The sequence below is a fragment of the Ambystoma mexicanum genome, chromosome 12 (genome assembly GCF_040938575.1).
Source record: "Ambystoma mexicanum isolate Mex_15411 chromosome 12, UKY_AmexF1_1, whole genome shotgun sequence".
NCBI lineage: Eukaryota > Metazoa > Chordata > Amphibia > Caudata > Ambystomatidae > Ambystoma > Ambystoma mexicanum.
The window spans coordinates 417,698,026-417,724,502 of record NC_090936.1 but is presented as its reverse complement, the minus strand read 5'-3'; the positions used below and the strand labels follow the sequence as shown (position 1 = coordinate 417,724,502).

The window sequence follows — 26,477 nt, the reverse complement described above, 5'->3', positions numbered from 1 at the left end:
AAGAAAAAACGCATTTCTGACATCTGGGAAAATAACTCCATCTTCACAAAAAAGATTCACACCATCAGACCTTATATTGTAATTCTCAAAAGATGACATTCCTGCAGCATATAAAAAAGCAAATACAGCTTTATTCAATAGCTGCAGCGGTTCTTGGATTTGCGCACTGAAATGGTTTGCACATCTCCATGTTTGCCTCTGACTCATTTGAGAAAACAATCTTTGCAGCAGGAAACAGTTCCATTAGGCTTTTGAAAAAATCCTTCAGGGCAAACTGCAAATACATTCCAGTCACATACCCCTAACTGTTCCCTCCACAGTGCACAACTATAATGTCTGGACATTTAAAGTGTGCCATCCTCTGACAGAATGACAGCAATCTTGCACAGTTCAACCCAGAAACTACATGCCATAAAACTTCAACTTCTTGCAATTCAATACTTCCAGAGATGCCATGGTTTTCAGCATACACCTTCAATGACTGGATCGAAGAATCTTCAGTGCTCTCACCAAACAAAGCTCCTGCTACCCTCTCTTCCTGCACACCCAGGAAACCTGATTGGCTGATCCCCGATGTCCACGGACATCCACATCTGTACGCGGTCTCGGCAGTCTCCTTACCATGCCAGGCACCCTCAAAAGACCTGGATGTGGCATGTGCAGTCCTCGGACTACTGCAGTGTCCGCGGACATGACGTTCAATTGAAGGGGGTGGGGAGGTTTACACTCAATTTAAACAATTTATTCTACAATTGTGGCTCTTTTCATTTTTCAATTTTTGTTTGTTTTCCTCATTTTTATATCCTACACCTACTAGCAAATGCTTTACTATGCACTCCAAATGTACCCATTGAAGTTGTTCATATGAACTTTTTCAAAACATTTTTAACATTGAAAAGAAAAATGTCATTCCTAACATCATTTAAATTCACCCCATCGCTCCGAAAACTATTTACACAATCCAATATGATAATTTCATTCTGAAAAAAGGCTAACCCTGAAGCATATAAAAAGCTCATAGAGCTTTATTCACAAGCTTTCTTGCTTCGTTCAGGTCTGGACTCAATGTATTTGGACGTCTCCATATTTGCATTGGATTAATTTCAGAAAGAATAATCTGCACAGTTGCAAACATGTCCATTAGGCTGTTCAAGACATTACTAATGCCAAACTGCAATGATGCAGCAGTCACATGGCCCAAACTGGTCCATCAACAATGCAAAATAATAATATCGGGCCATTCAAATTGAGCCATACTCTGACAAAATGATAGTAAACTCACCCAATGTATCCCACAAATTATATACCACCCAACTTCCACTCCATGCAATCCAATAGTAGCAGAAATGCCACAAGATTCAGTATAACCTTTAAATGAATACATGCCACAATCTCCGACCATCCACACATTCATGTTCTTCCTAGCAATCGCCACAGCCATTTTCCCTGCACACAACAAAACAACTACTACCCTCTCTTCCTGCAAACCACAACCAGAACACCTCATTGGCAAATCCCCACAGTCCCCTTTCCATGCCAGGCATCCTCAAAGGACCCGGAATGGCATGCCTGCTGTCCGCGGACTACCGCGGACCTCGTAGCACGGGGCTAATATGCCAACAGTTATCTAACTACATCCATAATACTACAATAGTACTTTTAAAAGTCAAGATAGTTAGAATACGCCAACAGGTATCTAACAACTTGAAAAATACCCTTCCTTGCAATACACTTGAAATACACCATCATAATTCTTGCTACTACAAAACTTCTTCTAAAGTCTAATGTAGTTAGAGTACGGCAATAGGTATATCACTACTTTAAACATTCCCTTAATAACAATACACTTCAAACAAACATACTATCACACACTGACATAATTGTGGTTGTTTTTTGTGTAATATGTCTCATAATTACAGTTATCAGAGATGTAATGGTGGTTGGCAATTTGATTTCCAGCACCCATCCTGGTGTAGTGTAAGCTCCCTCAAAGTTGTCCGATGGGGTGGGGCGCTCCAACTATAGCAGTGCACTCCTGGCATTTAAGGGCAAAGCCAGCATACATATATTATTACTGTGGTAGTATCATTTTATTGGATAAAACCAACAACACAATTGTGTTCTTAAAGTTGTAAAAGTGGCTTTAGTGGTTAAAGCCAACGCATTCTTACATTGGCAGTACTGACATTATTGGACAAAGCCAATGCAAGTGCATTCTTACAATGGCAGTACTGACAAAATTGTCAAAACCAACACGTGTGCGCCTACAGTGGCAATGTTGGCATGTATTGCCACAGCCAATATGAAAATGTCTTCTTGGAGTTGCAATATTGTCATTATCCGGCAAAGCCAACACAAGTGTGTACTTACATTGGCAGTATGATATGTACTGGCACAGCCATAAAGACTGTGTTCTTTCAGTGACAATGGTAGCATTGTTGGCTGTTTTGGACAAAACCAACATAAGTGTTTTCTAACAGTGGCAGTAATGGCATTGTTGGACAAAGCCAACACAATTGTATTCTTAAAGGTGTAGCATTGGCAGAAGTAGGACACTGACACAGTGGTGGCATTTTGATTGTTAAAGCCTGCGGGGGAGCAAGGGCACGGGTGTTGTGGCCCGTTTTCCTTCTCTGAAGTAGCCCAGGAGGGCCACCGTATCCTCGGAGGGGAGGCCACACCCCCTCCCTTCATTAACTCCACATTATCCCTGCAGGGCCGGAAGCCCGCGGGGGGGAGCAAGGGCGCGGGTGTTGCGCCCCCATAGGGTGTTTCGGTGCCTGGAGGGAGAGGCATGAAAGTCAGGCCAGCGCGAAAAAGAATAAGGATTCTGCGAACCCTGTGTGCTGGCGGCCGCTTGGGGGCCAACCCTGTTCGATGGATTTGACCAGGACCGGTCTCCGAGGTGAGCCAGCTAGCCACTCTGGTGCACCTTTAGTGTGGGGGGGCACGGCAGGGGAAGGGATCAGTGTTTGGTGCCACAGGTCGCCCGTGGAGAGAGGCATTCCCTGTGTTGGCTGTCGGACGGGGGCAAAAAGTAAAGTAAGTGCAGGCGAGTGCTTTGCACCTGTGACTGCTCATGACTGTTTCCCAATAGGTGTAGAGCCTGTGAAGTTTGTGAGGGTTTTTACTCAGCAATTAAGTTCAGTTTTCTTGGCCAGATACGGGGGATTTCGTCATGTCCTTAGTAAAGTCCTTGAGGTCCTTTAAGGGCCATGCTGAGCCAAGGAAACTGGCCAGGAAACCGGCCAGCTCTATGCCATCCACCCCGCCCCTGTTCTGTTCTGAGTCTGCCACTAAAGCCTCCAAGTGTACCCCAGCGCGAAAGCTCCTGGCTGTTAAGAGAAGAAGTCAACTGGGAGTAACAGCCAAAGCAAAGACCCATACATCATGTTGGTAAGGGACCCAACCCCCCAAAGCAACCTTTGAACACTGCACCCTGCGAAAGGACTGTCCATGCATTAAAGAGCCCTACTCCGGATGACCAGTTGATGCATCCCGACGCCGATAGGGGACAACCCACTGGGTGTATCAAGCCAACTCTGCTAGTGGACTGTCCACCAAGCTCCCTGATAACCAATCCCCTTAGGAAGGGAGGGATTGGAGCACGTGGCTATTGTTCAAGTGTGCGCAGCTCCAAGAGTCATTTATATGGGGGGCAAAGAACTGCTACTGTTTTCCTGCATGGGGTACCTAAGCTGCCTTTGGGCAGGCGAGAACCAAGGGATGCCCTTTCTAATAAATGTCTCCACTGGCTTCGTACAGTTGGGAATTGTCCCTTTGTCGCCAGGGAAGCTATGGTGGGGTGTGTTAGATTGGCCGGCGAGGGTACAAACCCCTCCGATTCTGTTAAACTGGTTTTCAGGAATGATCAAATGGCCAGGGAAGTCCTGAGAAGATCTGAGGATTATACGCGTGCCCCGTATAGTGGGATTGCAATCAGCTCGTGCCCCTATCTGGGAGCTGTTGCTCCCCCTGGAACTGTAACACATAGTAATGTCCTGTCTGGAGCTAATTGTACACCTCTGGGAAAAAGGCCCGCGGTGGGTTATGACTGAGTGCCAAGTGTGGGCAATCAGTCTTGTGACTCTCTGGACTAGTAAAGGGACAATGTGGGATGTAATGGGGACCTTATGGGTGACTCGTTTCTCCCTCCCAGTACCTTTTGATTTATTGTATTTGGATATGGAGCATAGATTGTAATTCCTTTTATGTGTTGTGATTTTGTTTTCTTGTGTTTGATGGATTTTTGAAATCCGAATAAACTTGTTTGACTCACTGACTGATTGTTCAAGACTTTTATTAAAGAGAAAATAAGGAAAACCCCTACGTGTCCCTAGGACTAAGAGGAGTTTCCCTACCTCAACAAAAAGACTAAGGACTCTATCAGGATGTCCAGTTGAAATCAAAATAGTCCACTGTCCTATGTCAAAATGCCTATTTTCAACCCTGAAACAAAGGTATAAAGGGGCTTCTTGGCACAGAGGAAAGCCCCTTCTCTCAGTTTCAGTTCTCCAAAAAAAGGCCAACATAAAGTTCCAGGTTCAATCAAAGCAAAAGTTCAAAGTTCCAACAAAAAGATCACTCGGCAACGGCAGGGAGCATGACTTCCTTCCCCTGGTCACAGTAATTTCAAAGTCAAGAGGCTTCTCCTCTACTGGCTCTCCACAAAGTTCACATTACCAAGAGGACACCTCTTCTCCCTTGTCTCCTCTAAGTTTGTGCAAATACCACAGAGCGAAGTACCTCCTTCCCTTGGTTTCAATTTTCCCAGTGCCAAGAAAACAACCCTGCTCTCTTGGTTTCTCAAGATTTTTACAAACAGCACCACAACTCTTCCCCAAGTTGCAATGCTCACAGTGCATGCAGAACAATTCTCCTCCCTTATCTTCTTAGAGTTCTTACAATCAGCACCAGGCAGAATTAATCTCTTCCCCTGGTTACAATGTTCATAGTATTCACAATATACAGTTCACCAGCTTCTTGATTGATTGATTGATATTTTATTTCTATCGCACTCGTACACAAGTGTTTCAGAGCGCGACAAGGCAAGAGAGGGGAACGGGGAGAACAAAACAGCGATCTTACTAGGCCCAGTGACATTGAGAACGTGCAAGTGCATGGGAAAGGGGGGGGAGTGCATGGAAGGGGGAGAGATGGAAAGTGCGAAGCAGAGGAGAAACAGATAAATAACAATAAGTAAATAATAAAGGCAACAAACAGTGGTAATGCAGCCAGCAATTTGCAAGTGCTAGGTTTAAGGCAGCAGACAGGGTAGGTCTGATAAGTGCAGGAAGAAAAAGGGGGGGCTGTATGGGTACAGATACAGACTGCAGTGCAAGTGGTGGCCCGGAGGCAGTGCGGGAGGGTGGCAGGATGAACAGGTACCTGGGCCCAAGGACAGAGGGTGGCCAGGTGCATGGTGCCAAGAGAGAACAGATCAGCAGAGGAGAGGGGGAGCGAAGGCAGAAGAAAAGAGGAAGGTCTTGAAGTGCTTCCGGAACCGGAGATGGTTCTCCTCACTTCTTCTCTTCTTATCACCACAGCCTACCTGGTGTACTCTTCTGCCAGGCGCTAGGTCCTTCTTTTTTCCTCCAACTTGGTCATAGGTAATATTTTCTCTTCCCCTTAATTGCTCTTCCTGGCACAGCCAACCTAGTTTGCCCTTCATCCAGGTACTGTGCCCTGGAAGACTGCCGCATAGTTCAGCTGGCAGCTGTAGTATACTATCCTACAAGGGACTGCCTTGGGTCAAGACCTTTCTACTTTCACTTTTCACATATGGGTCCCATACCCATTTTCTGTTTCTTTTCAGATATGGGTCCCATACCCCTTCACTTAATAATGTCATAGTTCTGCTGGCAGCCCTGGTATACTCTCCTGCAAGGGACTGCCTTGGGTCCCAGACCCCTTTACTTTGGATCTTCACATAAGGGTCTCAGACCTCTTTATCATATTTACAGCGGGCTTTTCTCAGGCCCGGATCACTAGCCTGCCACGCATTCTCTCGTGTACATAATTCTCTTGATGTCTTAATGTTAAGGTCCCGACCCCTCGTACAACCTTGTAATGTCTCTTGACTAGGTCTGCCAGGCTTCTCTCTCGGTCTCTTTGGGGTACTCTTTTACCCCCTCCTAACCACAGCCTATGGGGTCTCCCTGTGCCTTCCCATCCCCGTCCACGTACCTTTACACTTTGTTCACAAGGGTTCCGGTCTGCAACACCGGTAAGCTACTGCTGATTCCCCTGGTTTTTCGCAGTCTTCTCTTGATGGCTCCCAAGCTGATCTCTTCCAATGAAGATCACTAGCCTGCCACGCATTCTCTCGTGTACATAATTCTCTTGATGTCTTAATGTTAAGGTCCCGACCCCTCATACAACCTTGTAATGTCTCTTGACTAGGTCTGGTTCACTAACCTGCCAGGCTTCTCTCTCGGTCTCTTTGGGGTACTCTTTTACCCCTCCTAACCACAGCCTATGGGGTCTCCGTGTGCCTTCCCATCCCCGTCCACGTACCTTTACACTTTGTTCACAAGGGTTCCGGTCTGCAACACCGGTAAGCTACTGCTGATTCCCCTGGTTTTTCGCAGTCTTCTCTTGATGGCTCCCAAACTGATCTCTTCCAATGAGGTTGTCTCCTGTTTAACTTAGTCCTTCTTTGAACACTGTTGACGCTCAAGGGTGTCCCTCCCTTTTTAGGAGGCACGCTGGAGACTCAAGTTTCAATCAGTTCCCCACAGGCTATCTGGGGTTCAAAGGTTTATCCCCTTTCTGGGAGGCACGCTGGTCTTCTTGGTTCTTCCACTATCTAGTTGGGCCCAGATTTTGTTTCCTTGAAGGGTGATGGGTACTTTGTATTGAGTTTTATTTCCAGTGAACAAAAAGGTTTTGGGGTCTTTCCTACCTTTATTTTTCATACTCTTAGATTCAGAATTCTCTGGATTTCTTTCCCACTGTGTTATTACCTCATGGGGTTGAGCATAGAGGATTTTAGCGAAGAGTAGTTTGACAACTAACTTCTTAACTCGTCCTGACTGTGCTCTTTAAATGAGGAGAAAGTGGGGACATTCATTTTATTCGAGGGGCAATCCCTCACCTTGTGACCAAACTCCTCACAAGAGAAAAACATTTTTTCTAGAGTATGAGATGGGGTTATAGAGGATGGCATTTCTTCTTCATCTACTTCGAGGGTGTAACTATCTAGTTCACTATCCCTGGATTTTGTGGGTGCCTCGAATACCCTGCAACCATCAGCGGTTATTATTAGGACAGAATGTTCTTGCTCTTCCTGTTCTAAAGGGCAATACCCAGGAGGGAACCCAAATTCGTCCAACCAGGGGTCTGGTTCTTAACTTGAAGAAGATGAGGATCTAGAGGATGGAGTGAACAAAGGGTAGGCTTCATTTTCTTGCTCTTCCCCAGTATTATAGACAAGGAGCCGAAAAAGAGGATAAGGTGTTACTGGGGATTTTCTTTCCATGGCAGGTGGCATCTCCAGGGTCTCACTGCTCTGGAGAGTTGTTCGGACATTCTCACCAACTTTCACGTGGCATGGAATGGGGTTATCCTCTTCTTTGAGTCCCGTTCTGCTGTCACTTCAGTTGGAGGACATTGTGGCCCTAGTACCCCACTTTTTAGGGTTTTCTGTGTCTAGAGAGGGGACATTTTTCAAAGAGGTTAGGGTCTGGAGAAGGTTGTTATTCTCCGACAAGGACTGACCCTCAACCTGATCATAACCAACCTCCCCTTCTGAGTGACAACATTTATTTTCTGGGGTCCCCTCCTCTGCAGGTTGTTTCTCAGGTTAACCTTCTCTATGAACCTGACTGGATGAGAATTCCCACAGGTTGTCATATGTCAGATGTCCTATTACATCACCCGTTTCAAACTTTACTGGGTTTGTCGAAACGTTAAAGAGAACAAACTTCTCCTCCTCTCTACAAGCTAGGAAGGTGTTACGCTCACCTGGCTCCCACAGGGGCGTCGATCGGACCCGGACAGCTGCGACCTCCTCCAACGTGAAGCGTAGTGCAGAGATGACAAACTGGACCGCCTAATCTCGTCTGCTTCACCCGTAGAAATATTCTCCTGCAAGTGGAGAAAGGGATTCAGCCACCCGTGGATTTTAGTAATGGCACCCCACTGTTCTCCCCACTAATCACCACCGATATTCACTTTCTGTAAGCTCACCTTATGTTTGTAAATGATGAGCTCTCCATCCTGCGTGGAATGCAGGGACACGTAGATACCAGTTACTTCACTGGTTTGAGGGTGTTGGAAGAGTTCCGGATGAATATTGACTCTGAGGTTCCAGTCGAGAACCCGTAAGTATAAAGTTCAAAGAGTTAAATATGTCCGATGTTCACTCTTGTACATTCCTTTCTTGTGTTGCAGCTGGGTCCAAGGGAAGATTGTCTTGTGGCAGCTGATAGTGTTGAGGTAAGAGTCTGTATTACCCAACACTGTCTGGCAAAAGATGTATGTGTTTAAATTGTTGGTTTCTCCCTCCTTACAAGTGCGGCGTAAGAAGTTGCGGTTTGTTACAGAATAATGCCTCTGGTTGTTAATCAGGTAAGTCTATGGTGGAGAGGTTGTATTTGTTGGCTCTCTCGGCTCACCTTATGTTTCTTTTGTCCCCTAGATGGTGGAATTCGGCAGAGAAAATGATGGAGGCTGCGCCGGATCGAAAAATGCTGTGAGGACTGGTGAGTATGGCACAGCGCTGCAGCTGGCGATGCGACGCGTGTAGAATAATGTCCTTTTCAAGTTCGAATACGTGATGGATCCGGAATTCAGGTAAGGATTGAAATAATATCTGTTTTCTAACCTTTCCTTCTTCTTTCTTCTATTGCTAGGAGTTCTGGATTCGAGATGGGCGTGGCTGAAGACTGGATGCTGACTGCAGGCACAGTGAGCGTTACGATGCAGGTTGCAGAATAACACGAAGCATGTGCTGCTGTTCGGGTGTGGTTTAAATAGCCTCCAAAGTAGTTCCAGGTAAGAAGTCCCTAGAACCACACCTGAGCAAAAAATAGTCCCTGTAGAAAAATAGTCCCATCCACGCCTCACGTTGGCTTGGATTCATTTGCAGCATGGTCTGCATGAGGTAAGTAAAGTCTATGAGCCTGGCGCCTATGGCGCCAGGACTGATTTCTATTATGAGCCTGGCGCCTTAGGCGCCAGGACTGAACCCAGACAGCCCCCAGCCGGGGCTGCTGGGGTTTTATTAAATACCTGGATGCCTGCTCCCGGGGCTGCTGGGCTTGATCCGGATGCCCGGGGGTAGGCATCATGACAGCACTCCCGCCCAAGGCCTCTCCTAAAGTTGCTCTTCCCCTTGGTCCTGGTTTGTCTGGGAAGTTCTGATGGAATTTCTTCACCAACCGGGGTGCATGAATGTGGTCACTAGGTTCCCATGACCTTTCTTGTGGTCCGTAACCCTTCCAGTCGATTAAATAAAAAAGTCTTGATTTAACCATCTTAGAGTTCAGGTTCTCCATCTATTAATATGGGTTCAGGTGGTTTGGTTAATCTTGTCCCAGGTTGAACTGGTTTTAGAAGTGAAACATGAAAGACAGGATGAATCCGCAAATTAGAGGGTAATTCCAATTTGACGGCCACCGGGTTGATAATGGCCTTAATGGTGTAAGGTCCCAAATATCTAGGATTGAAAGTTCGAGTTCCTTTTAGAGGTATGTGTTTTGTAGCTAGCCAAACTTGATCTCCAATCTGATATTGTGGAGTTTCACTTCTATGTCGATCAGCATTTTTCTTGTATTTCTTCTTTGCTTGTTTCAAGTGTTCTATTGCTTCCTTAAAGGCTTGTGTAATAGTAGAGTGCAGATGAGTCACTGCAGGCATTTCTAAGTGTTGAGGCGAATTGAGTTCTGAGGTTCGAGGATGATGTCCATATATGGTATAAAAGGGGCTTTGTCCGGTTCCTGAATGTACGGAGTTATTGTATGCGTATTCGGAAATCCATAAAATATGTTTCCAATTGCTTTTGGTTTGGTGTAGCATACAACCTAGGTATTGTTCAATAGTCTGGTTGGTCCTCTCCGTCTGATCATCAGTTTGGGGGTGGTGACTGGTTGATAGCCTTATGTCGATTTGTGCCAATTGACAGCATATCTTCCAAAATTGCGAAATGAATTGACTACCTCGGTCAGAGACCAATACGGAAGGAAATCCATGGATTCTAACAATGTTTTCGAGAAATTCCTTGGCCAAAATCGAAGCAGAAGGTAATCCTTTTAAAGGAATAAAGTGGGCCATTTTGGAAAAAAGATCCACAATAACTAGAATGGTGTTAAATCCATTACATGGAGGTAGATCTGTAATGAAGTCTTAAGACAAGGTGTGCCATGGTGTAGGTTGAATATCCAAAGGTTGTAAAAGGCCAGCTGGTTTTTTCTTCTGACATTTGTTTTGGGCGCAGATACCACAAGACATCACAAATGACTTTACTTCCTTTCGCCAGGTGGGCCACCAGAATTGTCTTTTAATTTTAGCTTCAGTTTTTGCGATACCTGGGTGTCCTTCCATAAGGGCGTCATGATAATTGGAGATGACTAGTTCTTGTAGTTGCTTGTGTGGTAGAAATAGACATCCTTTATAGTAAGGCAGGTCATTGATGACTGAATAATCTTGGCCTTTCTTTACCCAGTCCTGAAGGGCTGCTGGATCGAAAAGTTGTTGGATTTTTAAATGAATGTCTTCTAGAGTCTGTAGAGTAGTTATGCCAAGAATTCTTTGTTCTGAAATTATAGGCACCGGTTCCGGGTTTGAATATACTTCTCCCATCCCTATTCGGGATAGGGCATCTGCCTTGCCGTTTTTACAACCTGGTCGATAAGTGATCACGAAATCGAATTCGGCAAAGAATAATGCCCACCGAAGTTGACGCGGTGATTGGGCCTTGGCTGTTTTCAAATAATGCAGATTCCTGTGATCTGTGATTACAGTGATGGTATGCCTAGCACCGAGAAGATAATGCCGCCAAGCCTTGAAGGCGGACTTGATGGCTAATAACTCCTTATCAGTAACCGCATAGTTTAATTCGGGTGCTGAGAACTTTCTTGACCAGAATGCTACTGGATGAAGTTGACCGGTTTCGGGATCCTTCTGGGACAGGACAGCTCCCACGGCTAAACTGGATGCATCGGTTTCAACTATGTATGGAAGCTCAGGGCGTGGATGCTTTAAGACAGGTGCAGACGTGAATTTCGATTTTAGCTCTTGGAAGGCTCTTTCAGCCTCTTCAGTCCACAAAAAACGTTTGTTTTTTTACAAAAGTGCTGTGATGGGGTGTACAATATGCGAGAATTCAGTAATAAATCTGCAATAGAAATTAGCAAATCCAAGCATGCTTTGTACCCCTTTAGCAGAACTGGGTGATGGCCACTTGAGGATTGCGTCCACCTTTCGAGAGTCCATTCGAACTCCTTTTGGAGTCAGGATAAATCCCAGGAATTCAACTTCTGTAGAATGAAAAACACATTTCTCCAATTTTGCATATAATTTGTGCTGGCGTAGTTTCCCTAGGACTGCACGAACGTGCTTCACATGGTCTGATTCTGAGGAGGAGTGCACTAGAATATCATCTATGTATACGACAACACAGACGTCAATGAGTTCACGAAGGACATCGTTCATAAAATACTGGAAGGCTGCTGGTGCATTGCACAACCCGAAGGGCATCACCTGGTATTTGAATAACCTGTACTTGGTGTGAAAGGCAGTCTTCCATTCATCGCCTTTCTTTACACGTACCAGATGATATGCCCCTCGGAGGTCTAACTTGGTGTAGATACAAGCATCCTTTACTTGGTCTAGTAATTCGGGGATCAGAGGCAATGGGTATTGTTTTTTTTACTGTAATCTGATTTAATGCGCGGTAATCTATGCACGTTCTAAGGTCACCTTCCTTTCTAGGCACGAAGAATAGAGCTGAGGATGCAGGAGATTTGGATGGATGAATGAAGCCATTAGCATGGTATTGGTCCAGATATTGTCGTAGGTGAAGATTTTCGGGTTCCATAAGGGCGTAGATTCTACTGCATGGAGGTTGTACACCGGGTACTAGGTCAATTTGACAATTGTATGATCTGTGAGGTGGTAAGGTATTTGCCTGTTCTTTCTGAAAAACATCCTGAAATTCTTGATATTCCTGAGGTAACTGCACAACTAGATTAGTAACGGTAGCCAGGCTTTTGTTCAAGGTTTTTTCCAGGTAACAGGTGTGTGCACAATCTGGGAAGGTCACTCTCTTCTCTCGCCAATCAATACAAGGATTATGTGTTTCCAACCATGGCATTCCCAGAATTATTTGGAATTGCGGGGCCTTGATTAAATAAAACACAATAGTTTCTCGATGCCCATCTTGACCCAAAAGTGTCAGCTCAGTAGTGGAATGAGTTACAGGCCCAGAGGCAATTCCAGTTCCATCGACTTTGGTGATGACATCCGAAGCGGTCTTTTGGCAAAGGGGTAGATTCATCTTTGAGGCCAATTCGTAGTCCATGTAGTTTCCTATGGCCCCGCTATCAATGTATGCCCTTACTGCATGCATACGTGATGGCTGCCTTGGATCAATTAGGACCATTGGTATAATTAGGTGGGAGGTCTGAGTGTCCTTCTTTAAGCTCGGCAAGCGGACCTCTACACTTGTCGGGCGTGGTCGTTTCCCGAATCAGGCTCTATTTGACTTTTGTCAGCAACTCCTACTACTTTCTTGGGTGGTTTTATAGGGCAATCCCGTAGAAAATGTCCTGCGGTTCCACAGTACAGACACAATTGCATCTGTCGTCTCTTTTCTCTTTCCTTTTAAGTTAAGGGTCCTTTAACCCCCCCCCGATCTGCAAAGGTTCTGATGCATCTGTTCCTTTGGGGGTGACATTGGGTTTAACCCATACCCGACTCTCGAACTTAGCTCGCTCAGCCTTTCTATTCTGAAGTCGGTGGTCTAACTGGACCACTAAGTCTATATATTCTGCGCGATCCTGAGGTGGGTTCACAACTTGAGCCAAAACATCTTTGAGTTCTCCCCGAAACCCACGATTAAATAATGTAATTTGTTTCTCCTCAGGCCATCCGGTTTCCACCACCAACCTATTGAAGGTTGCGATATAGGTTAGCAGATCCTGATTACCCTGTCGAAGGGATAAAAGTTCGTTATCCAGGGCCTGTCCCTGTGAATGTCTGGCGAATAGTCTTTCCATGCTTTTTTGAAAACCCTGAAAATCCCGAAGAAGAGGATCATCCTGGTTGACTAGTGGAATTGACCAGTCAGCTGCGCTGCCACTAAGATATAATAGTACAAAGGTTACTTTGGCTTGGTCATTTGGAAAAGCTCCAGGTCTGCATAAAAAGTGCAAGCGGCATTGATTCATAAACACTGCGAACCTTTTTGGGTCCCCAGCAAAGCGTTCAGGTGGAGCTAAAGGAATAGCCCCTGGTAGGATTACTTGCACAGGATTGCTCGAAGAAACAGGAGCTGGGTTTCCACCGAGTCCAGGTAGGGGTGTTTGCCCAACTTGATTGTGCAGCAGTTGTCTAGCAATATCATCTGTGCGTTCCTTTGAAACAATCAGTTCTCTCCTGAGGGCATTAGTCTCTTGGCGCGCAGAGTGCACTTCCGCCCTAAGTTCCCCTAATAATTGTGCTAGTTGGTCTGTTTCTGAGGTTTCCATAACGCCCGGGTGGGAATTTGTAGATAGGCTTCGTGTTCTGTTACGCTCACCTGGCTCCCACAGGGGCGTCGATCAGACCCGGACAGCTGCGACCTCCTCCAACGTGAAGCATAGTGCAGAGATGACAAACTGGACTGGACCGCCTAATCTCTTGTCTGCTTGACCCGTAGAAATATTCTCCTGCAAGTGGAGAAAGGGATTCAGCCACCCGTGGATTTTAGTAATGGCACCCCACTGTTCTCCCCACTAATCACCATCGATATTCACTTTCTGTAAACTCACCTTATGTTCGTAAATGATGAGCTCTCTATCCTGCATGGAATGCAGGGGCGCGTAGATACCAGTTACTTTACTGGTTTGAGGGCATTGGAAGAGTTCCGGATGAATATTGACACCGAGGTTCCAGACGAGAACCCGTAAGTATAAAGTTCAAAGAGTTCAATATGTCCGATGTTCACTCTTGTACATTCCTTTCTTGTGTTGCAGCTGGGTCCAAGGGAAGATTGTCTTGTGGCAGCTGATGGTGTTGAGGTAAGAGTCTGTATTACCCAACACTGTCTGGCAAAAGATGTGTGTGTTTAAATTGCTGGTTTCTCTCTCCTTTCCAGGTGCGTCGTAAGAAGTTGCGGTTTGTTACAGAATAATGCCTCCGGTTGTTAATCAGGTAAGTCTATGGTGGAGAGGTTGTATTTGTTGGCTCTCTCGGCTCACCTTATGTTTCTTTTGTCCCCTAGATGGTGGAATTCGGCGGAGAAAATGATGGAGGCTGTGCCGGATCGAAAAATGCTGTGAGGACTGCTGAGTATGGCACGGCGCTGCAGCTGGCGATGCGACGCGTGTAGAATAATGTCCTTTTCAAGTTCGAAGACGTGATGGATCCGGAATTCAGGTAAGGATTGAAATAATATCTGTTTTCTAACCTTTCCTTCTTCTTTCTTCTATTGCTAGGAGTTCTGGATTCGAGATGGGCGTGGCTGAAGACTGGATGCTGACTGCAGGCACGGTGAGCGTTACTCTGCAGGATGCAGAATAACACAAAGCATGTGCTGCTGTTCGGGTGTGGTTTAAATAGCCTCCAAAGTAGTTCCAGGTAAGAAGTCCCTAGAACCACACCCGAGTAAAAAATAGTCTCTGTAGAAAAATAGTGCCATCCAGGCCTCAGGTTGGCTTGGATTCATTTGCAGCATGGTCTGCATGAGTTAAGTAAAGTCTATGAGCCTGGCGCCTATGGCGCCAGGACTGATTTCTATTATGAGCCTGGCACCTAAGGCGCCAGGACTGAACCCAGACAGCCCCCAGCCGGGGCTGCTGGGGTTTTATTAAATACCTGGATGCCTGCTTCCGGGGCTGATGGGCTTGATCCGGATGCCCGGGGGTAGGCATCATGACAGAAGGGTAGTAGTTTCCACTCTCTATTTCCACCAAATTCCCAAGGAGGTACAATAAAGATGACAAAATTATGGTGAGGGTCTCTCTAGAACCCCCAGTTCTAGAGAAATGATAATTGTATCCCTAGTAGGTACCAGGTAATCTTGTGGGCAAAAAGATAAGAACTGTTCCCTTCTACATCCTTCCACACTGGAACAATAGTAAGGGAGGTGAAAGGGTGAAATGCTACTCCATTTGTAGGGCCCTGGATTTTTGGGACTACCCTGGTTGCCATAGAGGGGCTGGTAGCTTTCTTAGTAAGATGGAAACATTCTAGGGTTCCTCATTTTCTGTCAGCCAGGTCAGATCCCACAGCTGACACCACATATAAGGGTGCAGAAGTAGGACCTTGACACAGTGGTGGCCTTCCGATAGTTAAAGACTTGTATTAAAAAGAAAATAAGGAAAAACCCTACTTGTCCCTATATCTAAGAGTGGTGGCCTACCTCAACAGAAAGACTAAGGACTCTGTCAGGATGTCCAGTCAAAATCAAAATACCCCACCGTCCAGTGTCGAAATGCCTCTTTCAACCAACACGCTTATAACTAATAACAAAGGGATAAAGGACCTTCCTGGTCCAGAGGAATGGCCCTTCTCCAGGTTTCAGTTCTCCTCAAAAAGGCCAACATAAAGTTCCAGGTTCAAACAAAGCAAAAGTTCAAAGTTCCAGCAAAAAGATCTCTAGGCAACACCAGTGGGAATGACTCCATTCCCCAGGTCACAGTAATTTGAATGCCAAGAGGTGTCTCCTCTCCTGGCTCTCCAAAATGTTCCCATTACCAAGAGGACACCTCTTCTCCCTTGTCTCCTCCAGGTTCTCACAAACACCACTGTTGAATGACCCCCTTCTCTTGGTTACAATTTGCACACCGTCAAGAGGACACCTCTCCTCTCTTGGCTTCTCATGATTTTTACAAACAGCACCAGGCGGAAGGACTCTCTTCTCTGGTTACAATGTTCACAGTGCTCAGGAGGATACATCTCCTAGCTTGGCTTGATAGAGTTCTTACAGACAGTACCAAGAGGAATGACATTCTTCATTTTGGTTACAAGGTTCATAGTATTTGCAATATACACTTCACCAGCTTCTTTTCACCCCCCCCCCCTCCCACAGCGCCCCCCAGCCTGTCTGGTATACTCTCTTGCCAGGCGCTACGTCATTCTTTCTTCCTCCAAATTGGTCAAGGGTAATTTTTTCTCTTCCCCTTACATGATCATCCTGGCACAGCCAACCTGGTTCGCCCTTCATCCAGGTTTATTTATTTATGAATTGCATTGATTAGCAGTGCCCAAACCCAGAGGTATCACAGCACCAGTACATAAGTCGGTACTATAAAAAGCATAGTTAGATACAACATAGTCAGAAACAAGAATGACACAAGCAGGCTATAATATACCATATGGTACAGAGGATAGGGAAAGTCAGATTGTCAGCCATTAATCGTATTTGTTAAACAGACACGTTTTTAGCCATTTTCTGAAGGATAGGTATGATGGCTCATTTTGAATGCTTGGAGTTAGAGCATTCCACAAGGTAGGGCCAATGATTATTTATTTATTTATTTAACATTTGTTAGGCGCCTGTACAACAAAATAGTGTTTCAAGGCGCCAAGAGGAAAAGTGGGGGAGGGAACAAGGAGAGGGAAAAAAATAATGGCAAAAGACAGAAAATATACAATCATGGTCATACTAAGCCATGTGAAATTTGGAGGGGCAAGTGCTGTGAATAGAAGTGCAGGAGAGGGGGAAGGGGTGCAGCAAGGTATGGGTAAGTGCTTTGAGAGCCCGGGGGTGGAGTGCTAAGAGTGCCAGGGGAGGAACCGCTGGCTAAGTGCTAGGGTGGGGGAATCCCACAGTTGGGATGAACGGCCGCCCAGTCTGGGCCCGCAAAGGCAGTGTTGGGGGGGGGGGGAAGCTGGTACCTGTGAGATACATGAGGTCCAGGCCGCCACCTCAGTGGCACTGGGATGATTAGCAGGGAATGAAAAGAGGGGAAGAGATAGAGAAAAGCAGAGTTTTGAGAAGTTTCGGAACTTAAGGAGGTTCGGCTCAAGTCTGAGAGGGGCAGGGAGGCTGTTCCAAAGAGAGGCACCAGCTGAAGAGAGGTACCTGCCCCCCACTCTCTGCTTGGTGAAGCATTTGACAAGCAGAGAGTTGGAGCTAGAGGAGCGAAGGGCTCTAGCAGGGAGCTATCTAGGAAGAGAACGTTGGAGATAGTGTGGTCCCAGGCCCTGGAAAGCCTTGTGGATGATGCAGAGGGTCTTGAATGTGATGCTTGCAGTCACCGGGAGCCAGTGGAGAGATTTTAAGGCTGGAGGGCCAAGGATAAGATTTGCAGCCCTATTCTGGATTAGCTGAATGGGGCATAGGGAGGAAAGGGGGAGATTGAGGAAGAGGCTGTTGCAGTAGTGCAGCCGTGAGAGGACAAGATCTCTGGAGACATTGAGCGTCTGGGGAAAGGTGAGGAAAGGGAGAATGCCTTTGAAGAGGTGAAGCTGGTAGTGGGCCATCTTGGCAAGATCCAAGATTTGAGGGGTAAAGTAGAGGGAGGAGTCGAAGATGAAACTGAAGTTTTTGGCCTCAAGGGAAGGTGAAGGCAGAGGGCCCAAGTAGGGCAGCCAGAGGGTAGGAGGGATACAGGGTGCAGGTGCCCCAGTAAAAAGGATCTCTGTCTTACTGGCATTAAGACAGAGGTTGGTAGCTGCACACCATGCCTGGATAGTGGTCAGACAATTGGGGATGAGCGAGGAGGGCGAGGAGGTAGTAGAGGGAAGTTTGAAGGAAAGCTGTCTGACATCAGCCTAACACTGGAAATGGGGTGAGAAGGAGGAGATAAGGTGAGCAAGAGGGGCAAGATAGATATTGAAGAGCCATGGCAATCAGATAGACCCCTGCGAGATGCCAGCAGTTGAGAGTGAGGTGATGGAGAAGAAAGGGCCCAGTTGCAACTGGGAGGGGCGGTTAGTGAGGAAGATGGTCAGCCAGTCCAGTGCCCGATCCGTGATGTCAAGGGTATCACAGAGCTGTTTTATGAGGATAGAATGGTTGACTGTGGTAGAATGCAGAGGAGAGATCAAGGAGAATGAGAACAGCAGGAGAGTTAGAGTCAGGATTTGCAAGCATGTCTTCACAGGTGTTCAGGAGAGCAGTTTCCGTTCCTCAGGATGGCCGGAATCCATATTGATGGTCATGGAGGCAACCAGTGAGTTCAGTATGAAGGATCAGTTTGGGGGAGGACCAACTTCTCCAGGAGTTTACCCAGGAAGGGGGAGGTGGAATAGGGTGATAGTTGGCCGGGCAGGAAGGGTCAGCATATGGCTTTTTAGGAGAGGGTGCAAAGGGGAGTGCTTGAGGGATGGAGAGAAAGAGCCAGTGGCAGAGGAGTGGTTACAGAATTCAGCAAGAGCCAGGGTGAGAGAGGAGATGTTGTACTTAATGGTTCTAGAAGAGCAGCGGAGCACCTGTTTGGATGAGACCCCCATAGAGCGGACAACTTTAGAGACCTCATCAGGCAGTATGGGCAGGAGGGTGGAGAGCATGGGTTGGTGGGAGGGGAGCCAAGGGAGGCAGGAGGGCGGTTGTGGAGATGGGGGTGGTGGAGAGTGAGGACAGGATGCCCTGAGTTTTAGATGAGAAATGGGAGGCCAATGAGGTGCAGAGGGCTTGGAAAGGAAGAAGAGAGTTTGACTGCAGTTGGATTGGCGAGTTCCTTGCAGATTTTGAAAACTTCAGCCGTGTTGCTAGTGGCTCCAGAGATGCGGGCTAGGATGTGGGCCCTCTTCTTGGAGTGAATAGAAAACCAATATTGTCTTTGGAGCAGGTGACAGGCCAGTTTGTCAGAGGATGAACCTGAGGTCTGCCACTTCTGTTCAGCACTTGCGTTTCAGAGATGCTACATCAGAGTCATACCAGCCGTTGCACTTGGAGGCAGGTTTCAGGTGAATCCTCATGACAGGAGCAAGGATGTCGAGGGTGTTAGAGATGGCGAGGTGCAGGTTAGCAAGGACAGAATCAGAGGCGAATCAGAAGCAGGGGTAGGGTGGGGGATGAAGGTGGGAGCAAGAGCAGTGACTGACACTCGCTTCATCAGTCGAATGGCGGCGAAGGAGGCTGGCAGTGCAGGCAGCAATTCAGACAGAGGGCTGAGGGGCCCCAGGTGGGAGGAGACGAGAGAGTGGTCAAACCAGGAGAGGGGGGTGGTGACTGAGTTAGAGATAGGGATGGCTCCATAGATGAGGGTGTCCAGAGTATGTCTGGCTGAGTGGGCCGGACCGGAAGGAAGAATACTGAGAGAGAGGGAGTCACAGAGGTCACGGAACAGTGAGGTGGCTGATTCAGGAGAGACAAGGTGGATGTTGAAGTCACCAAACAGGAGGTGCTTGGAAGAAGAGGTCAGGAGGGAGGAGGTGAGGACGGGCCATTCAGAGAGAAAGAGAGAGATAGGGACAGGGGGCTTGTAGATAGTAGTGAGGGTGATTGAAAGAGTAGGAGAGACCCCGAGTCTACAGATTAGGCATTCAAAAGAAGGGTAGGATTGAGTAGGTATGATGGAAGCAGGGACCCACTCATAGAAAATCAGGGCCACTCCACCTCCCGGCCGGTTGGACCTGGGTTTGGAGAGGATTTTGCAGCCTTCAGGGGGAGAGTGTCAAGAGCAGGGACAGAGCTGGCTTTGAACTACATCTCGCTAAGGGCGAGGACGTAAAGATCAAAGTCTTCGAGAAGGAGACAGATGTCAGAGGAGTGTTTGACAGCATAACAAGCGTTCAGAGTAGCTAAGTGAGGCTGATTACCACCTTTGAAAGTTTTCTGAGGAGGGGTAGATGGGCGTGGTAATCCTGTCAGTGGTGGCGGAGAGGATAGAGAAGAGAATGAAGGAGGAGCATCAGGAGAAGGGAGGAAGTTAATGCGAAAGGGCAGGTGCCGGTCAAAGAGGAGAAGAGTAGGGTGAGAACCTTGGGCCATGATAGTGTCATTGTGATAGACATTAATGATGCACCTAAAGGATGAGAAGCATGCCAACAGTACTTCTCATCTAGTGCCACCATTGATGGGTGAGGAGGAGAAAGGGGAGAGGGTGGAGACCAAATGAGGAATCCATAGGACTGGAGAGGCTAAAGAGAAGAGGATGTCAGTAATAGTCTGCCTGGAAGTAGCACTGCCGTAGGTGGCAGCAATGGGCAGGCCTCGATTAGAAGGCAAGAGAGCTTTTTAAAGCTTTTTTCTTCCAAACTTCGTAAGAGGGTTAGGGTAGGTGATAGAGTAGCAGTTAACATAGATAGGGGACATAGAGAGTGTTATTTAGCGGGGCTCGGGGGGAAGAGACAGACAGCTGTCAATACCATATGAGGTAGAGCATCAACACCCTCTCCCGAACCACAGAAGCTGAATGGGATCGACCCTCTCACTGTGGTTGGCATGGGACACTAATGTTGGAAGTACAGGTAACCATGTGGCTGTCAATGAAGGGAAGAAGGATTAGGGAGAGGTTGTGGATAGGAAGGGGGAGTTAGGGAAACCGGAAAGAGCGTTAGGGTATCAAGATTAGATGGGTAGGGGGAAGTTAGGGAAAGAGCACCTTGATACCATGCAATACATATTCCTGTAACCTGACCTCACCTGTTTGTTGCTTGAACTGTCTAACCTGCATGTAACATGAACTTGCACTCTCCCCTGAAGCTTCTCTAGAAATGAAAACATATATTCATAGATGGAATCATAAACATATAGTCAGAGATTCAAATATATTGACCCTCCAACCTGAATAACCATCAACAGCTGGTCTAAACACAAAACATGAGGAGCACATGATGATGAGCAACATTCAATGGACATAGCATGTGTAATGTAACATACAATGGACATAGCATGTGTAATGTAACATACAACTGGGGAATCTCCCCACGTGATTCACATGACTCATGGCCTGACAGGAAAAGCATGGCATGAGGGGACAAAACAAACATATAACATATTGCAAACAAAACAAGTCCTTCTCCTAACGTTGCCCACGTCAGCTTGTTTAACATGTTTTAACCTCACACACTCTGATTTGGAAATGTGTTTTGCAACCACATGTTCTTTCAGTCTCCGTAACTGAGTTCCCAGAAAGGTGCCAGTTCGTAGGCAAAAACGAGATTAAAGGTAGCAATCAACTACGTGTTGCTGCATGTGCACTAATCTAACATAGGACCAATAGAATACATTGGCACAAAATGTGGCCCAAGTACGTAGCTGAAGTCGGGCAGCCCCCGTGAGGCCACCCGGGTGATGTAGTAGAACGCAGAAGGACACTGGAGCTTCCCAGCGTCACCGCTGCATGGCCCGGGCCCCGAATGCTCGTTCTCCCTTCTCGTGCTCGCTGTGCCTAATCAGGCCATCCGCCTCGCTCCAGCACTGCGCCCACCTGCGCTGCGATTCCCAATAATCTGCACCTGGCAAGGGGTGGGTGGTGGTTTAAATAATGTACACTACTGATTGCACTGGCTGCGCGCGCATAGCCACGTGTCCCCAGGGATGCCTGGGAAACATAGTTTGCGGCTTTCAGATGCCGCAATGCCAGGACCTCATGGCCCTAATGTGATGCCTGAAACATGCCCCCACCAATTTTTGAGAGAAGCTGCACTAGAAAGCTGCAGGCCCTTGCTTGCTTTCTGATGTTTCTGGGAGTGAACAGAGCCAGGGAGGAGGAGGAACATAGGCAGCGGGCGCTTGTCTTTCTAGAGATGTGCTGATTGAAGAAAGATGGTACTGCATTATGGGTGCATCGTTGTGTAATAGATAGGATCTTGAATTCAATCCAAGCTTTTATCGCTAACCAGTGGGTGTCATGTTTGGAGTAAGAGATGTAGGCTGTGCGCTTCATGCCCCATGCAGCACTATGAGCATTGTTTTGATTCAGTTGAAGTTTGGATGTGTTCTTTGTGGAGGTGCCAGAGAGGAGAACGATACAATAATCACATTTGCTGCCAATGATAGCCCTGGCCAGGGTGAGGCAGTTGTCAGGGGATAGAAATGTTCTGCTCAGATTGATCAGCTTGAGCACTGACGTGCTTGTGTATAGAACGCTTTGGGTCCCAGACCTTTCTACTTTCACTCATCAAATATGAGCCCCAGGCCCCTTTTCTGTTGCTTCTCAAATATGGGTGCCAGGCAGAGGCGTTGCTAGGGGGGGGGGGGGTAAGGGGGCTATAGCCCCTGGTCTTTTGGTTGTAGCCCCGGATAGAATCTCAGGCGCTACAGCCAAAAGGCTAGCTAGCCCCTAGTGCCAACAGTTCCGACATCAGCGTAGCCCCAGGTCTTTTGCAGACCTAGCAACACCCCTGGTGCTAGGCATTCTCTCGTGTGCATAATTCTCTTGATTTCTTAATGTTAGGGTCCCAACCCATTTTACAACCTTATAATGTATCTTTACTCGGCTGGGTTCACTGTTGTTAGGATATATTTTCTATACTCTGACCTGGTGGACAGTTGTATAGAAGGCCAACCTATATCGGGACAGGGACAACTCTGGGGAGCTGTAGCCAAACCAGTTCAAGGTAGCAGTGACAAGGGTCTAGGCTAAGTCTCAAGAGATGGTGAGCTTGTAAAGGGTCCACAGTGAGTACACACAATGCCAGTCACAAATTACACTTAGACAGTATGTATTAAAATACAGTTATTTATTTAGGGCCAAACAACACTATGAAAAATTACTACTAACAGGTAAAGAAATCACACAACACTGGCAATAGATTACATATATACAGTCACTGGAGTAGGGCATAGCACAAATCAAACCTCTGTAAAAGAAAGTGCAGATTAGGTTATGTACTACAGGTCCACTGAGAGTTAACCCTAACTTCAAACTTCCTTCCCTAAATTGTCTGGGGCCTTATGCTCAAAAGTTCAGGAAAGTTCCGACACAGTTTGTGATGCAGAAAACAATGAAGGTAGGGTGTCAGGGGCCCAGTGAAAAGTTCCAAGGTTAGAGAACAATGCATTCTAACTAATAGAAGTGTCCCCACCCTTTGGAATATTTGCTCCAGCAAGCTATGGTAAAACCAAAGTATTATAAAAGTATTGTAAAAGTTAGGAAAACTTTTAAAGGGAGTTTAGGGGCAGGTAAGAACCACTGTAACTTACTCCTATTCTACCCCAGACTTGGCAGGTCAATGGTAGAAAGTCAGAGGTTGCTTTTCCCACGCTCAGCCGCAGTCCACGATTTGCAGGGGTTGCAGGTTGGAGCTGATCTCTGGTTGGTGTCTTTCGATGGTGCAAGGACACAAATCAAGAATGCCACAAAACTCGATCCAGGACCCCTCTTAGAACTGGACTCGGGTCAGGTAAGCTGTTTCGAGTGGTGGTGACCGCAGCACAACAACGCAAAGGGCCTCACTTGTCCCGTTCAGACTTTCCCTCCTATCTCAGGTTCCCTTGACGCTAGAACTTCACATTTTCGCAGAGGTAAGTCTTGTAGGACAAGCTGAGGATCCCCCAAATTCCAGGTTGCAACTCGTAACAGCGACGTCGGCAGCACGGTAGCCCAAACTCTGAGCTGGTCAGCCACAGGACGGTTCCAGGACACTTCTGAAGGCTCTTCTTTGCAGGTTAGCGAGCAGACATCAGGAATGGATGTTTCCTCCACTCCAAGGGTTGCAGCTCCCTCTTCGGACTACTGCAGATCACACGCAAGACAGGGCTCCACCAGGACAGCAGCAGAAGTTGGTCGCCAGGCCTCCTTCAGTCAGGTCTCCGGTCTCTTCGTGGGTCTCACAGCTGGACTGGAGTCCTGGCTCCTTCAGGTTACTCCAGGAACTCTGAAGAATGGGTTCAGGGGTCCGCCTCTTATCTTAAAAGCCAGGTAAGAGCCATAACTCCCACTAGCCAATAGCAGAACTAGCCACACACACACACACACACACACACCGGCAGTGGTACAATCAGAACCACTGCTGGGAACACTCATGCGTACCACTCAGACACACTTAAACCAGTTTGTGGATTGAGACCAGACAGTCCCAGCCCACATCCTGTCAGCAAACACACACAGCCCTCCAGTAGCCCGCCAAAACCCTCTGCTTTGCCGGGCACTTGAAGTTCATATAAGGATTTCCCTGGCCTCACAGGCCAGGAAGAAGGCTAAAGAACAAGATGACCAAAGGACAAGTGAAAAAACCATGTGGCATGGCCATGTTTGGACACTAGCCACAGTGAGTAGCCAAACACGGTAAACGCAGTAAGGTTAAAACAAAAAGCACCAAAAAAATTGTAAAAAGTCACTGCTGCCACCAGCTTGTTTATTTAGCACACCTAGAGTAACCAACAATCATTTGAGTGTTAGTCTAGGGCAAAACAAAAAGTGTACCCCATTGTACTGCATTTTAAGATGCATTGTACAATTATAAAAAGTTATAACAAGTGACAAAAAGTTACTAAAAGTAATAACAATGTCACAAGACTAAGGGAAACAATGTTTCCCAGTACTGACAGCCTGAAGGACATGTCAGTTTACCCATAACAGATGAGCAAAGGACAATGTAGTGAAGCTTAAGGCTTCACTGTAAATAGTGCAGGTCAGGATAAAAAATAAAAGCAAAACGTTTGGGGTTCCATAGAAATGGAAGGAAAGGTGCAGTAAAGAGAAATTTTCCTAACACTCACCCCTACCCCCCTCCGCACCCCCAGACTAGCGACAGGGGGAACTATTCCACCCCTGGATGGGTACTCTGTTCCAGTTTGTTATCCCAGTTGGACAGCCCATCAGAATTGCCAAATCTGGTATCTGGCCTATGCCCAATAGTGAAGTTCAAGTCCTGCAGACTCATGAACCAAGCCATTTTGGATTATCTCCCTTAATTTCCACCAACCACTTGAAAGGCTTAGGGTGGCATACAAAGTGAAGCAAGTCCCACGGATGTAGGACCTCAACTTCTAAGACACTATATGATGGAAAAACCTAATTTCTCCACCTGGGACTACCTGAGTTCTCCACACCTAAACTGGTAGCTCATGTGACGTATAGGTTGTTCCTCACCTTTGTCATCAAGCTGTGAAAGATTCCCAACCAGTGCTTAAAGTGGGCAGGGGCCTGCCGGGGCCAGGCCCCGGCAGTCTCCAAAAAGTGGGACTGAGCAAGGGCCCTACCGGGGCCCCATCCTACCGCAACATTGGCGGGATGCATTATCCCATCGCGGCCGTGACGGGAGATGCGCCTGCCATGAAGTCAGGCAAGCTGACAGAAGTGGCAGCCAGCCGCAGCGACACTGTGACTGGCTGCCACTTCTGTCAGTCATAGTAACTGCATCTGGTGACCCCTCGCGCGAGAGGTCACCAGAGGCAGTTACTGTCCCTTTGTTTCCCCAGGTCGCCGAGGTGTCTTTAACCCTCGGCGAACGTGGGGAATCCTCGACATTTTTCAAGGTTTATAAAAGATGGCTTCAAAAGTACACATTTCAAGCCATCTTTTATAAAGCTTTGCCGACGGACAATTTTGTCCGTAGTCAAAGCTTTATAAAAGATGGCTTGAATTGTGTACTTTCAAAGCCATCTTTTATAAACCTGAAATGTTTAAAAAAGATGGCCTGAAAACTAGGCAAACCGTAGGGTATGCACACAAATATATATAAATGTTATATATTTGTGTGCGTGCCTTACTATGTGTGTGTACTTTGCAAGTCATTTTTTATAAACGTAGAAATGTTACATATTTCTATGTTTAGAAAAGATGGCTTGCATAGTACACAAACCATAGTAAGGTACGCACACAAATATATAACATTTATATATATTTGTGTGTATACCCTACGATTTGCGTACTTTTTAGGCCACTCCCCTCCCACAAGCCACGCCCCCAAATGAGGGCCCCCCCTCGACTTCTTACCCCACTTAAAGCTCTGTTCCCAACTATCCCAGTGTCATAGACATCTGTCTGCACTAAGAAAGGTCTCTTCCAATCAGGTGCCCTTAAACCAGGTGCCTGACCTAAGGATTCTTTCAGGCCAGTGAAAGTCTTCTCACACTCAAGAGTCCATAAGAATTCTTTAGGTCCCCTATGAGTAGTGAGGGCAGTAAGAGGGGCAGTTATATTGCTATAGCCTGTCATCTTACTTCTGTGTTTTCCACTGAGGAACTTTGGACTTGGGTAGTGGGGGTTGCCCAGTGCTGTACATAAAGTACTTCACTGACAAGAGGTTGCATCTTGTCTCCACATACACCAATGTCATGCTCGAGGAGGGCCAATGGATCCTGTTCAGTTTGACACTTGGTTGTCTCCCTGAACAAGTTGGCCTGATGAAGGTCCTGACACCCTGTCTCTTGAGTTATTCCCAGTTCCTTCCAAGTGGGGGTTGAATCTGCCATGTCATCCAGACATGTA

The 26,477-nt window shown here is 46.9% G+C and overlaps 1 long non-coding RNA gene across 3 annotated transcripts in view; it reads right to left on the bottom strand.

Annotated features, from left to right (window-relative positions):
• Positions 1 to 26,477, bottom strand: part of LOC138513591 (uncharacterized) — a 260,338-nt gene that overhangs the window by 56,781 nt on the left and 177,080 nt on the right. The gene's annotated exons all lie outside the window — the stretch shown is intronic.